This window comes from Octopus sinensis, unplaced genomic scaffold (assembly GCF_006345805.1).
Source record: "Octopus sinensis unplaced genomic scaffold, ASM634580v1 Contig16123, whole genome shotgun sequence".
Lineage (NCBI taxonomy): Eukaryota > Metazoa > Mollusca > Cephalopoda > Octopoda > Octopodidae > Octopus > Octopus sinensis.
The window spans coordinates 4,568-5,000 of record NW_021834164.1 but is presented as its reverse complement, the minus strand read 5'-3'; positions in this window follow the sequence as shown (position 1 = coordinate 5,000).

The following is a 433-nucleotide window of genomic DNA, read 5'->3' as shown; positions in this document are numbered from 1 at the left end:
CTGTGGCAAAGGGATTACATACATCAAAATGCACTCCATCTGATCAAATATGGTGGAAAGAAGACGGGACGATACGACGCTCATTTGCATATATTACAATATAAAACAGGAAAAATAAAATGGAAGAAATAGCGATGTCTTTCTTCAAAGGATTGTGATACGAAAGAAAAAGGAAATTTGAAACGAGACCATTGGATGTCATATTTGGATATAAAATAGAAAATATCAAGAAAATATTAGGCCTTATCTACACATAACATCCGGAGAGAACTGAACACATGTTCTTACCTCTGCACCTTCCAGGCGTGCCGGTCCATCCTCTGCAGCATCTGCGACAGGTTGTAAGGATTCTCCTGGAAGCTGTACTGTTAAATGAGAGAAGGATAGAATAAAAGGATATATAACCAGAAGGATATATAACACAATGATGGTA